Source organism: Amblyomma maculatum, chromosome 1 (genome assembly GCF_055883805.1).
Source record: "Amblyomma maculatum isolate TAMU_Amacu chromosome 1, ASM5588380v1, whole genome shotgun sequence".
Lineage (NCBI taxonomy): Eukaryota > Metazoa > Arthropoda > Arachnida > Ixodida > Ixodidae > Amblyomma > Amblyomma maculatum.
Genome location: NC_139344.1, coordinates 311,493,014 through 311,506,727, shown reverse-complemented (window position 1 = coordinate 311,506,727; position 13,714 = coordinate 311,493,014). Strand labels below are relative to the sequence as shown.

The following is a 13,714-nucleotide window of genomic DNA, read 5'->3' as shown; positions in this document are numbered from 1 at the left end:
ACATACAAAAAAAAAATGAATTACATATGTGGTGAAGAGATGCCGAAAGGGCCGAATAAATCTTACCTCCAAGCTGACGTCGTAGAAGGCGGTCTTCATTTCGGCAGCGCATTTTCTGAAGAAATCCGAGGGCCCTTCTGCACTGTGAGGTTCCCCGCGCACTCCATGCACGTGCTGGCTTCGTACAGTTTCTTACCGAGCACTAAGCAGTTATTCTTAAATTAAGTCTCAACATTCCCGATCGCCCGAAATCCCCCGAACAGCACGCGCTGTGGAGCTTGCTCAGCCATGGCTGTTTTTCCGCGCACTGAACCGTCACCACTCGTTTCGACGCATCGAGTAGAAAATAAAAACTACGGCAGAAATGCCGAGCGCCGAAAAAGCACGTACACGCAAGGCCCGACGCCTTAGGGTACATCACCATATACAGCCTGCTCGTCCCGTCTTGGGGAAGACGTGTTTTTTTTTTATTTTCTTTTTAGAAGCCTTTCTATTGACCAACGGAGCCCAGCTCTCGGCTGTCGCTTCTGGGGGGTCTAGCATGCCGTTTCCACATACACTGCTGCCACCGAAGCGAAAAGCATTGCACACTGGCTTAGTTTTTGTTTTATTTATGTCTTTACTTTCAAAGTACCATATTGTTCGGGTTCCGAATTCCTACTTCAAAGAAGAAAAAAAACCCGTAGAGCCGCCAGCAGAAGCGCTCGCGCGCCGACGATGCGCTGCGCCTAAAGCGCCGGCGGCCTTCTACCAGATGGGTCTGGCATGAATGGGTAGCGGCTTTCTTCGCTTTGCTTTTGGTTTATTTTTCAACACACACACATGGTACATGTGTCTGTTATGTACGCGCGTGGCAGGAGGCAGGAAATGACCGACAAACGTTTTCTTCTAACAAGGTTTCTGCCGAGAAGAGACTTCGCGTTCACTCCGCCGCCTCTCTCCGATGAGCAGACATACCACATATGGGTGCGCCGGCGGGAGGTGGCGCTACTTGTTCCGGAGCAGTCGAGTTTACCAACTTGAGAAGAAGTTTGGCTTTTTCACCCACCCTATGGCGGCTGACTCTCCATCCAAATGGGCTGCTGAAGTGCGGCTGCGAGTCGGGGAGGCTGAGGGGGTCAGGTGGGCCAGGGATATGGAAGCCAAGTCCACATTGGCGCTGTACCGGGAGCACAAGCAGAGCATCGGCCCGGTGCGATTCTACGACAACAGCATAGGCAGCGGCCTCCTTTTTGAGGCGCGGGCTGGTGCCTTGCGGACTTCGCTCTACCGGCGCCGTCCCAGACGGCCACTGACGTCCGACGGACAACCGAACTCGGCCGCAACTCGGCGGCCGATTTCGGACGTCCGCCGGTATTCCGGCGTACGTACGAAAGCGGATGGTCGAATCCGTTCACCCAGCGGACAGCCGCCGTACGTCCGCCACTGGATTTGGTTTTACACAGCTATGATATAGTTTGTAGTCGTCGTGCTCGTCTGAATTGCGTATAAATCAGTAATGCCGTCAAGTCTGCATTATATGATGTCAGGGCGAATCGATGCGATAGAAAGCGTTTCCATTAAACAGTTTTTTTTATTTTCCGCATGTTTCATCGTTGAATTCTGCCATCAAAATTTTTGATTAAAAGTTAAATGACCATTAAACATTTTTCTATCATGATGCTTCGGTGAAATTTTAATCAGTGGCTGAATAGACGCAGCAAGCAGCAAGCTCAAAAAGAACGAAACCGAACCTATCCTCAAAAAAATCTGATATGAGCCAATCCAATCCATCTGATAAGTTGAAGTTTAGTCATGGATGATGGCTTCGCGTTTCCGTGTTCTGCATTTACTGCGCAGTTACAAATACCTACGGCTGTAATGCACTGCTAGCATTGTTTTTGCTGTGGCTTGGTGCGGCTGGCACACTTTGTTCACCCGCCGATTCCAAAGTAAGTATTTCACCGAACTTTTGTTTCTTTAGTGGAACTTTTCGATGCACCGATGGTGCTGAGCTTTTGGGTAAGGAAACAGCTCTGTACAGCAGCCGAACGGTCGAGTGTTTTAAGCGCGACTGACTCCGCATAGAGAAACATATACTCTCTATGGACTCCGCGCCGACTAACTAAAGTGCAGCCTCAAGTCTGAGCGCCATCTTTCTCGGCATTACTGGACGCTGCGCCAGTAAGCCGCGCAACTTCTCTGTCTCTGATAAAGGAGTGCCTGCCCGAGCTTAAAGGAGTTAATTTGTTAACCATGCGCAACGTGCTGCGTTGTAAAAACTATACGAGAAAACTTTTGCACTCGAGCCTATCGTGCGACATGCCTACACTTGTGAAAACGTCGCGAGCTTTTTTTTTTTTTTTTTTAAATGGACAGCCGCTGATCTTTCTCGAGATTTACGGCAACTACAGTTTCTAGAAGGAACGGCTGTAGCTACTAAATAACTAAAGGTTTAGTACTCTCCTTAAGCTTTGACAAACCAGGACAGCCCCTTGCGCATGTTGGTTATGCATGTGGGACCGAACCGCGCAGAACAAGCGGACAAGGAGATGAGAGAAAAAAAAAAGTCAGCACTTGTCTTTTTCTTGACCCGCTGTTCTGCGCTGTTCTGGCACGAATTTGACATACCGCCGCCGCGATACAGTTGGGCTGTGAGCTCTGGTGCCTGCAACGCCTTCTTTTATGCAAAACAGGCATACTGGGAGGCCATGCAAGCCGCAGGCTCAAAAAAAAAAAAAAAGAAACACGAGTTGAGCAAAAGTGAGATGAAAACAAAATTGTTGTTGCTTTATCCTTACAGATATTCAAAGGCTCCTCAGAACTTAATTGCATTATTGACAGCGAGATAATGCCAAAGCTACACTAGAGCCATGCAGCACCTTATAGTGCATGATACTGAGCTTATGTCTCGCACTGAAAGCTCTTACCATGTTCTTAGATTATCATATTAAAGTAGCTTTAAACCCATGCTTGTTAATACAGTGATAGCCATAAATTGAATCTAGGGCATCATGCTCACATACAAGGCTTCTGATAACTGCTGGTCACATGATGTGGGCTATAGCAGAAACCTGTACCTGGTCATCTTACAAGCATTTGTGCAATTGATGCTTTTAATGTGTTGTAAAAGTTTTTGTGTTCTGTTTCTGTATGGGAATGCTTTCCTTATTGAAGGCTAACATTTGGCTTGCTACAGCAAAACCTCTACCTAGTCATCCTAAAAACAGCACCGCAGTTGGTGCTTTTAGTGTGTTGTAAAAGTATTTGTGTTCTGCTTCTGTATGGCAATGCTTTTCTCGTTAAAGACTAGCATGAGGCTTCCAAAAATTTTTCAGATGCCATTTGCTGTAGCCGATTTCGTAGGCCAACAGGAAGCAGCACTTTGAACATGGAAAACTGTCATCCACGGGGGAAAAACAGCAACATCCCTTTGCATTCTCATTTCTTTGGTATGGCTAAAAGTGAGTATTGTATCATTATCTATATTATTAATATTGAATCATGATTGTCAGTGTTGAAGTTGTTTGAGCGTGATTTTAAACACACAGGACATCCCTTCGACATTAAGGTTTTAGCTTGTTTACATGTAGGATGTAGAACTGGTTTCAACAAACTTTATGCAGCAAATTCTTTTTACATTGTCCACCATGTTACTTTTTGTCATTGTCCATTGAAGTAAATAACCAGTATTTTACGTTTACACAGTCGTCCACTCTTAGCTTGAATGAGAATGTGTGGCATGCAGTTTGCAAAATAGCAATGCATCCGTCACAGCCATGCATCAAGGCTAAGTGGCTTGTGCGTAGAGGGACCAGCCGCTCCAGCTTCACGTCATCTGCCTCTTTGTTTCGGTGTGCAGACGTGCATTGAGGCAAAGTGGTTTATGTGTAGAGAAACCAGGAGCTTCTTTGTCACATCTGGCTGTTTGTTACGGTGTGCAGATGCGCATCGAGGCAAAATGGCTGATGTGTAGAGGGACCAGGAGCTGCTGCTTAACGTCCTTCGCCTCTTTACTACAGTGCACAGCCGTGCATTGATGCTAAGTGGCTTGTGCATGGAGGGCCCAGGAGCTGCAGCTTCACGTCTGCCTCTTCGCTCAGGTACGCAGGTGCGTATTGAGGCAAAATGGCTTATGCATAGAGGGACCAGGAGCTGCTGTGTGGCGTAGTCTGTATATTTGCTATGGTGCATATCGAAGTACAATGGGGGGGCTCATGTGTAAAGGTACCATGAGCTGCTGCGTCATGTCGTCTGCCTCTTTACTATGGTGCGCAGGCATGCATCAAGGCAAAGTGGCTTATGTGTAGAAGGACCAGGAGCTGTTGCTTCACATCTGCTATGATGCGCAGCTGCATATTGTGGGTGGTGGTGGAAAACATTTCCATCAGATACAAATACAGGAGGTTACTCACTAGCTGACCCTGAGGGGGCCTGTCCTGACAAAAACAAGGGGTCCCTAGTTTGGGACCCCAGTGGTGGTAGAGGGACTAGAGGCTGGTACTTCACAATGTCTGCCTCTTCGCTACGGCGTGCAGCTGCGATGGATGCAGTGGCATTTCAAAAAGTGCATGCCACGCACTCGCATGTTCAGCCTGAGTGGACGACTGTGTACCTGCTTTAGCTTTGTTATTCATAGAATAAACCTAGGCCAAGTTGGATAAATTATAGCTCACCTCATATGTGGTCAGCAAAGAAAAGCCACTCCAGAAAATCTGATGCATTTACTGTCATAGGATTCTTATTCATATACATGCTACTGACAAGTCAGATTCTTCACCCTCAGAAATGCCAGAAAAATAACCAAGGGTGCGTCTGTAATAGTCTAGCTTCCTCTTTCTCTGCAGACTTGAGTCAGATGTGTGTTCCATTGCTGTGGGTGGGACAGGTGTGAATCTTTGATTTTAAGCTTGCAACAAGTATGTTATTGTAGTTTAAAGGCAAAACGGTACTAATAATCGCAGCCCCCCGTGGCCTTTATCCCCTTTTAATAGTGTTGCTAGACACTGAATTATTAGTTTACTCTGCACTGTTTCTTTCTAGTTAATGTGCGGAGATGTACATATATTTATATGACTTGGAGTTGTCGACTTTGCACTTAGAAACATTGTAGCGTTATCTGATGTGTTGCTTTCATTTCTTTAATGATTTCTGTAAGGGATCGGTGGGTATGCTAGGCACCATTATTAGTCTGCTCTTTTTGGGTCACCTGTTCAATGCCCAGCTGCGGCCGTCTCCCACTTGCCCTCGGACAGGAGGCGGAGAGACGTGCACAGAGAGGCAGCTACAGCAGCTACAGTGCTTAACGGAAACGTAGGCAGAGAGGGAAAGAAGTCCCCTCTTCCGAGGACTTTGCTGTCGCACTCGAAGACGCGGGGACAGGCAGTTTGTTCTCGTTGCTGTGTCATGTAGGGGGCTCATTTTTATTTAAGGAGCTTTACGAACAGTATACAACTAAGGGGTCCTTAGTACTAAGCGTACTAAGGGGTCCTTAGTACGCTGACTGGACTCATCACCCGGAGGCAGCACAGCTTTGAAACGAGCACCTCTTTTGGAAGAACTGCTTATCGTTCAAAGAAAAAATACTGTCAGGTTGAAGGGTGTAAGGCCCTCTTCCTTGTTGGGGAGCCCATAAAAGTGACAATTATTCAGTGCAGGCGCGCTGAGTGGGGTCTGGTTGAGGATTCCAACCCTGGATGTCAACAATGGTGGGAGATGGCGGCGTTGAAAAAGGGCAAGTGTGTAACAGTGACGGTATGATGCGGAGCGGGAGGATGTGGGTTGGCTCTTCTGATGTGGTCCGCAATGGTGCTGACTCGGACGCCAATAATTGCAGTAATTGCCCTGTAAAAGGAGCCGCCAAGGATGCAAGCTTTGGGCAATGGTTGCGCACGTGGGACACCGTTTTGATGGGTTCTATTTTGTTTTTTTTTTTCCTAGGGGACAGATTTTGGCATGTGACCTAGTGAGCCAATCATTTCGAGGTCCATTCTCTAAATTCTGTTTGTTGTGAAACGAATTTGTTGTCCCTTTTGCATTGCTTGTATTAGGGAGAGGGTGAAGAATTTATGAAAGTGGAAAGACATGCCAAAATGTTTGTTAGCCAGTCATGTGTGAGTTCGTTGTCATTGGGGATGAGAAATGTGGGCGGAGTCCCGAAGTTAATGAAACGGCCCCGCGGCCAGGAGAACTCGTTCTGAGCTAGATTTTGATCTCTTTCCTCTTCGGCATAGATCATGGTCATTGTTTCACCTGTTGTAAATACGTACATTCATGTATAAAATTTTCAGTTCATCTTCCTCTCCGTGTGCAAGTTGTTGTGGCCAGATGCAGTAAATTCACTATTTTCATTTCTATATAACGTGCCTTTCTGAAGATGGTGAGCTCTTTTGTCCAATCCTGTAAAAAAGCAGCAAAGCGCTCCCAAATCTTCCACAAAACTGTGTGATATCTTTAATCCTAACTGCGGCTTGGTGTCACTCAAAACATGTAGTTGAGGTAGATTTCTCCCCCCCCCTCTTTTTGTTCGTTCAAATGAGGACCAGCGGACACTAACTCTTGCTTTTGTAATGCCCTAGGCCCCACCTTAAGGCAGTACTTCAATGTCAATACCATTTTTATAGCTATGGCTGTCCAACAGCACTAATGTCTTTTATACACTTCTTTTACTAATCTCTTACCCAAGTGGTGGCTTATACTGCGGGGGCGAAAGTCTCTGGACAGTATGTCTAGATTTTGGACTAGAATCGCAGATGTAAGCGAATTGTGACCTTATTTCTCTTGCACACATGAAAGAACTAACGTTCAACTTTCACATCGACAAGTATGGTCCGAGTTTCCTGGTCGATGTGAAAGTTATGTGCTTTGACTGCAGTTTGTGTAGTCCACACACTTGTCCCAGATATTACATAGGGGCAAATTAGGCGCCTTTACAGGGGCAGTTTCTTTGGCGCCCTCTACCTTCCCCATAAAAAAGCTACAATGTTTCTTGCGAACAGCTGGCTGCATTTATAAATACCATTATTTTTTTTTTGTAATTTGTTGTGCGTAGTTGAGAAATCTATGACATACATGCACAGCTGGTTGCCAGAATTATGCAACCATATTTCAGTAACTAACATCCATGCTGCATGCTGCCGGTAATACATCAGGAGCTTGTGGTTGTCAGCTTTTTATGTTTTGTGTGACTATAAGCCTTGCTATTGTAATGTCACATATAGCGCTGTGGGTAAACAAATAACTTTACTTTTAACTCTTGTAGAAGCATGAACACTGCGCAATCACAGCGGCGGGCTATGCTTCCACATTGGGCTTTAGCCACATGTCAAATGTCCATCTTTATTCTGCTGCAGCAGCTTGCATGTGATCAGATAAGTTACTTCGTCGCAGCTGCTCTAAGGAGACGCTTTCTAGACGCTTGTAGCCTAGATGTTGATGTCGATATACCCCCGACACGCCCAGGCAATGTCTTCGGTAGAGGGTACTTGGAAACCAGCGAAATGTGTAGTTTACAGAACAAAAAGGTAACAATTTTAAATGATGTTATTATTGATCACTTCTTTTCAGAGCAGGAACAATTACTTTAGAAATCTGCCTGTTAAACCGCTCAAAGTGCAGGTTTCTGCCGCCAATGCGTACCTGTGTAATACTGCAATGCTCTGGCTGTGCTTTATGTTCATATACAGCATCCTTTATGCTTAGTTTCTCTGCATGTGCACTCCATGTCTTGGGCATTGCTGAGGGTGCATAGCAGCAAGCATAACATGCCGTGTTTGGTCAGAGTGGCATGTTCAAAGAGACGACATAAAAACATTAAAATACTGAATGCCAGGTTCTGGTCAAACTACGTTTGTATATTTTGTTATTCTGCATGGGTTTTGCTGCAGTTATATGACCTTTCTATATAGTATGTGACAGTTCTGAATGGAGATGCATGCGTACAGTGCCATCTAGAAAAAGCAATTGAGAGAAACTGGCAGTTGCCCTTGGAGATGTGTAATCAAAGTTCAGCACAGATAACTTGAATTTAATTTTCCCTTCTATTGCAGGAGGAGCCCAGCCTGCTCTTTCCATCTTAGGCCTGAAAGACCAGCAACAGCTGATCGAGCAAATGCACAGGATAGTAACTGCTCCTGGAATCCCGGCCTGCGGAGGCCGCCCACAGAGAACTCGATCATCTCCTCGCTAATTCCGAAATATTAGGTTTCAATAAATACCTTTTCCTCCACCACCTCCCCAAGGGAAGAGCTGTCACGGCCAAGGATAATTAAAAAAAAATTTTTCAAGTAGATTCTTAATACTCCCGTTGGCCTGCATTTTACCATGCCATTCCTTAACATCGATATTTTTTTAGTGTAGACTATTTATGCATGCAGTTTTTGCAATAAAGCCAAAAAAATGCTTTTTTTACAACCTCGCATGCTGGTATGCCTATGCACTTAGCATGTTTTCAGGAATGGTGCATTTGTGTAAAGCTCAGCTAGCATATGTGCCTCTTTGATGGAAGTTTTAATTGCACACTACTGTTCAGTGCTTTGTGTGTGAAAGTAAAGCAGACAACAGGAAACTTGAACCTGTTGCATATTCTGTTGTCTGCTTTACTCTCACGACAAAGGCATTGAGCACTAGTATGTGACTGAAATTTCCATGGCACATGCTTGCTGAGCTTTACACGAATGTTATTGGCAAGTTTTTACACCAATAGCGGGCCCTGCAAGCATGTTCCGGGAAACGTCCGAATGTCCGCCTCCGGCTGCCCGTCGGACGTCCGTGGGACGCGATCCGGATCCACGAACGATAGTCCGACGGACGTCCGCTGTACGTATATCGAACATAACCGGACTTCCGTCGGATGTCCGAAGGTCCGAAAACGGACGTCCGTCGGTCGACCGTCGGACGTCTATGGCCGTCTGGGGTTTCGATCCTGCTGTGTCGTGTACTCTATGCAGGGTGTGCGGCACTGAGGACGAATCGGTGGAGCATTTAGCCTTGCGCTGCCCTCGTCTCTCCATGCCGGCCATAGAGGGCGCCACACTCCCACAGGCGCTCGGTTTCCCCTCAACCCCACCCGCAACAGTGGACGGCGCCGCCGGAGACAGCGCGGCCGCTGACAAAGCATTGCTTAAAGCAACTGCGGCGACGACGAGAAGGCTCGCCGAATGGTGGAGTGCAGTTCGCCAACTGTGATGAAGTTTGGGCCGGGTGTGAGTGTATGGTGAGGGTAGGCGCGGTTGTGGGGTGTGTCCAGGTGAAGTGCTGCGTGTGACCTTCTTATGTTGATGTCTCTTCAGACAATTGTGTGTGTGTGTGTGTGTGGTTTTTTTTTTATTATTAGCTGGGACACCAATCTGGTGTCCACCCGTTACAAAGGGACTAGCTAACACTATCATCATCATCATCATCAGTGGCGCCTCCATACCAGCGCACTAGGCCCATAGCCTAGGGCGCAGCCCTCGGTGCAATCCTACTGACTGCGGTGAGTCGTACATACATGCCCGCGAACTCTAAGTAAAGTTTTTGTCTTTCTGCCATCGCCTTCCTTGCAGCTTCTTTAACGAGTTTTTGCACGGCAGCGCAAGCATGCGTTATCCTCAATTATTGACGTGGCGCTATCGCGCGACAGTCTCCGGGCGAAGGCGTAAGGAGACGAGACTGCGTAATGGCGTCCACGATCTCGTTTCATTGCACTTGGAACAACTTCCATTCCTGAGTATTGGGACATATGAGGCGACTAAAAGATAACGTAAAACTATTTCTGAGTTCGCTTATATTTTTTTGGGCAGTATAAGGCATTTTTGCGTGCGCCAGCGTGAACGCGCTGGTTTATAATCGGGGTTTTATTGCCTTCCTCGCAGCTTCAACCGATGGAGCGGCTCGGCCCATAGAAAATGTCGGGCTTCTTTCGGAAAACTGTTGGAAGGTAAGTGGCACTCATCTGTACAGACCATACGTGGTAGTGCTGCAATACATGAGTAATATCTGCGCACTGCTAAAAGGGGGGTTGCTGGCCAGCTGAGAGATAGCTTAAACGTAAGTAGGCCCTGTGCGGACTGAGCCTCGAAGTGCAACAAGCCTACTGCATAGCATGAAATGGCTACAAAAGTATGGTTATATACATGACCGAATTCATGTGCTTATTTTCTCAGACCTTCCACTGTCAAGTACTCTCACTTATTTCGGTGTATGCAGCAATGAGGGTGACTTCATTACTCCTCAGCTAGCATAGGTTCATACCTGTGACAATATCTCTCCTTTTACTGCCGAAATAACTGCATTAGTGGAACTCACTGAGCTTGTTTATATAGATTTAACACTTTGGATGCATGTTGCTACCGCAGAGTTCCCTAATATATATATATCTTTTGCCTGCTCCAACATAAATAGTTGGCAGTGCTTGACTTCAAGCTGCTGCCAAGGCCATTGACAGCTTATTTGAAAAGAGAGCAATAATTAATCTGAGCTGGCATGTTTTGTGGGAGAGTGAGGCACCATTGCTAGTACCTCATAATCCTGTCATAAAGCTTGGCAGTTGCTGCTATAAGCACTCTCCATTGCAGTTCCATGCAAGCCGCAGCATATTGGGTACTTACTGCACAAGTGATTTAACTTAGATTCTCTTTGTTGCTATTTCAGTGCTTTGTAAGTGTGCTAAATATTTGTATTTGTGCTAGCATTAACAGCCAGTCTCGTTGCTACCTTTTTCCTTCTGCAACAGGCACTCTCACTTGCTTTACTCGAACCAAATTCTATTGTGAGTGAGTTTGCTGAATTTATGCAAACTAAATGTAATTGCAGTATTACTCTCATTTATTTACATCTGCAGAGGCAAGGAATTCTTGGTGGCGACGAACGAGTTCCCTCCGCCAGTTCAATTACACCGCCACCTCAGTAGTGCAGTGAGCTGCGACTGGTGTGACCAAATGGATACTCTCATTGCTTCCACAGGTTTAGAGCGTGCTCCCAGTTAAGTTTAAAACACCTTGCCTGCAATGTATTTAATCTTGTTGTGTAATATTGTCACCCTTGCCGATATGCTATTTTTTGAAAATCGTTCTGGGTGGTTTGGAACACATGATTTGCAATGGGGGGAGGTGGGAAACACAAATGTGTGACTGCAATTTTTTGCCAGTCTAGCTTCTAGCCTTGCAAATTAAAGTAACAGATTAATACCTGAACAGGCCTGACATTTATTGGAGAGTTTGTCATATAGAAGAAAACTTGATCCAGTGTGGAGGTAACACAGCTGTGGTATGGAATCGGCCACTTCTTGTACTCTCTTGACAGCATCTATTGTACTATGTGCTAGGTGATATGCCTTCAGGGATAAGAGTAGATGGAGAATACAGTAATCTGCAATTTGCTGATGACATTGCCCTGAAGCAGTCAGGATGACGGGCAGTAATGTGAGCAGGTTGTACGTCATGCTGGTCATGGAGGAAGTAAAAAAGCCTTAGAAGCAATGTAAAGGGTTCCGGAAATCGGCTGGTATGGATAGGCAACTGCAGATCTTTGAAGAGTGGTAGGGAGATTGTGCTAGAAAAACTGCTTGCTTTTTATTTATTTATTTTATTTCAAGATACTGCAGACCAGTATTCCGGTCCTAGCAGGAGTGGCATACATATATACAGCGCACAAGAAACACAATAAATCACACGAAGCACCGACAAAACTAACAAACAGAGGCAATGTAATGACATGAAATGTGTTGACCAACAGCCGGAGAGAAAAAAAAAAGGGAAAACATGAAAAACCTTTGTGCGACATCAAAGTAACAATACATGTCCTAAAAAACTCCGACCCTACTGTCAACCAAACAGATGTTGCTGTAGAGCCTGGTCAAAGTCTGGAGACTGAATTAAGCTTTCTGGGAGAGTGTTCCATTCAGAAATTGTCCTTGGATAAAAACTATGCATAAAGGATTTAGATTTTGCATAAATTGGCTGCAGTGAGTGACTATGGTGATGACGTGTCCGCCTAGTGTTGGGAACTTTCACACACGGTGGAGGACTGAGGTTTATTTGGTTGTTTAAAATTTTATACAAAAAGAGTAAACGAGTCATTTTCCTGCGAGTTTCTAGGAGCGGAATGTTGTTGGCGGTCATGAGGTTAGTAGGAGAGTCCGTTCTTTGATATTTATTAAAAATGAACCTCACCGCTTTTCTCTGTATTTGTTCAATTCGATAAATGTCTTTTTTAGTGTGAGGGTCCCAGATGATTGAAGCATACTCAAGTTTAGACCTGACGTATGTGGTGTAAGCCAGTAGTTTAAGATTGGATGGAGCATCTTTGAGTTTACGTCTGATAAAACAAAGTTTCTTAAAAGCTGATGAACAAATATTTGAAATGTGAGCACTCCAGGAGAGATTATTGGTAATAGTAATGCCAAGATATTTATAACTAGAAACTTCGGAAATGAGACAGTTGTGTAAGCGATACTGAAATGAACTGAAATTTTTTTTACGAGTTACTCTAAGAAGCACCGTTTTTTGTGTGTTAAGTTCCATACACCAGTCTTTACACCTGTGTGTAGTGCCTCACGACCTCAAGCGTATTAAAATCTTGGAAGGATTCTAACAGTACCATAATCTGTAAGAAATGGGCTGTCAAGCACTTGCAAACTTAAACTGATCGGGTTACTGTCCATTGCCTACAAGATAATAGAATTGGGAAAATCTTGGACTTTCTATCAGCTGAAAGAGCAGCTGGCTTTCGTAAGGGCTGCCATGTTTTTTAATGTGTCTGCCCTGCCGCTGTTGTGTGCTGGATTGTAGCCTACATCCACATCGGATAGGAGGCTGTGCAAACAAACTGCTCTTTACAGAAGGGACATAATTTGAACTGCCCATATCATACAATGCAGCAGCAGTAGTGGAGCACACAAGAAGTGACTTATTGTAGAATGGTTGCTTTATTGCGGTAGCGTAAAAGGCGTCACCCTTGAGAAAAATCACAACCATGCCTTTGGCAGGTGACATGGCCATGCACTGATTGGTTGTCTGGTTCTGCGATGTCATGAGGCCACATGATATGGCCGAACTGGCTGGAGCTCATATTGTGGAAAAGCGCAAAAGAGACAAAGAATCGAGAAAAGAGAGGACAATGCTATCTGGAGCTGCTAACTCAGGCAGCTCCTTTGAGGTGAGAGGGTGAGGTGGAATAGAACCCTCAGAGACCCTTGGACCCAGTATCACACGTGCTACTCCACATTCATACAGCTTGGTTAAAACAGAGCTTTATACCCATGTTGGGTGGTCTTAGGCACAATGTGGTAGATTATGGTTGTATGCTGATGATTATGTGTGAGATAATACTGGCACAAATTAAGGGATTAGGGCTTATACCTTTCAGGACCGCTTTAAGCCAATCGTTCATATATGAATGATGGTTCTCACACACTGGCAGACGTAAATTTTCGTGTTTGGAACATGTAGCCCCATTTAGGCAGATAGTATGACAAAAGTAATTATAGTAACTAGTTCACAGGGATGGAAAGGCACAGAATCTGTCACTTGTTTCTGTGGGCACCTGAACTGTGTCGTAAGGGAAGGGAGGAGGGAGTCAAAGTGGAAAGACAGAAATGGGTGCTGTAGTGGTGGTCTGTGGAGTAATTTTGACCACCTAGGGATCTTTAACGCATAGCACATGGGTGCCACTTCGTTTGCATCAAAAGCAGCCGCCAGCGTTTGGGTTCGGACATGGGTACTCCGGCACAGTAATCTAGCATCTTAACCACTGC

General features: G+C 45.4%; 1 long non-coding RNA gene across 7 annotated transcripts in view; it reads left to right on the top strand.

Moving 5' to 3' along the window:
- The first annotated feature begins 1,656 nt into the window (after positions 1-1,656).
- LOC146207090 (uncharacterized) overlaps positions 1,657-13,714 on the top strand; it is a 29,644-nt gene continuing 17,586 nt past the window's right edge. For 4 of the 7 annotated variants that reach the window (XR_014706073.1, XR_014706053.1, XR_014706068.1 and 1 more), the window contains exons 1-5: positions 1,681-1,931; positions 3,318-3,443; positions 8,028-9,454; positions 9,834-9,898; positions 10,802-10,941. This is a non-coding gene — a long non-coding RNA (uncharacterized LOC146207090). The other 3 variants (XR_014706118.1, XR_014706103.1, XR_014706096.1) reach the window with 3 other exon arrangements.